We start from the raw sequence: 1,301 nt of genomic DNA, 5'->3' as shown, positions 1-1,301 counted from the left end.
TTATCTGTAATGAAGCTCGAATCATCCAGACAGTACCGGCAATTCACATGAAGCCACTAACAGCCAATATTCTTTGGTGTTCTTGACAACTCACAATTAAATATTGCACTGGAGTGTTGGACACATGGATGAAAAGACACAGACCAGTGGACATTTACTACGAAGTGGTATTTTGCCTTTGCCTCACAATTAACCTAATGCTCTGGTACCTTGATGTGATTATTCCTTTACATCCATTCAGTGCTTTAGAGTGAGCAAACAACTTCCACATTGGATTGATTGAGTCACTAACACAATCCTGTAGGGTGTATATTCCTTCCGTACTCGACTCAGAAGAGTGGTGGGGCCTAATTTCCCAACGCTGTGTACAATATGGCATGTGAAGAGAAAAGCCCTATGTTGAGCATGAGTCCTTCCTGCAAATCCAGGCTTCTTTTATCTGTACCCAGACGGTTGGCACCATATTTGAAAAGACTAAACAGCTGTCTTTTCTGATGCCCCCTATCCTGTGGCTGCCATTGAATGTTGGGTCTCCTGGGGGTTGAAAATGAATCTTCCCACAGCTTAGCTCTTGCTACTGTTGATAGTCATGGCTTACACCACTTCTGGTCTTCTGGTTCTCCAGCTCCTTCGCAGCCAGTGTTGCTAAAGACCCTGTGGGCCAACAGCAATCATCTGTAGACTGGGCAACTGATAGAAAAATGCAGAACTGCAGAATGCAACTGACCTGTGGAACAGGATCAGAGCTGCACCAGGGATCCTGTTGTACATGTTTCTCCCCAAGAGTTTTCTCAGCAGGATGAGAGCACAACTTTCCTGTCCGAAAGTTCATCTTCACAATGCTGTTGTTAATTAGCCTTTTCTCCTCCCTATAAAATAAACTCCAAATCTCATTGAACATTATTCTCCCTGTACAATATCTAAAGACCTGTGCAGGCCCAGGGAATATAGGACAAAGAAAATTAAAATAAATATATTCACATATAAGATTGTGAGAATTTTTTTAAAAACCCAGCACTTAAATTTAAAATTCCAAAACTAGGTATATATGTAAATATTGAGCATATTTTAAAGACATGAGTAACTAGGACAAACTGAATTTTGTTTTGTTTGGAATAATATTTTTATTAATTCTTCAAGAAGTTCATATATTTTGATTGTATTAAACTTATTACCACCATCCTTCTACATTCTTTCTAATATGTGTCAAAAATGTCATGAAGTTTGCATTAGATTTTTGAATAAATTATGTGTCTTTGTTGGGAGCTTCATTTTTTTATGCCATTGTGGTTGACAAATTT

Source organism: Microtus ochrogaster, linkage group LG4 (genome assembly GCF_000317375.1).
Source record: "Microtus ochrogaster isolate Prairie Vole_2 linkage group LG4, MicOch1.0, whole genome shotgun sequence".
Taxonomy (NCBI): domain Eukaryota; kingdom Metazoa; phylum Chordata; class Mammalia; order Rodentia; family Cricetidae; genus Microtus; species Microtus ochrogaster.
The sequence above is the reverse complement of the archived record's forward strand: the minus strand, read 5'-3'. Positions refer to the sequence as shown.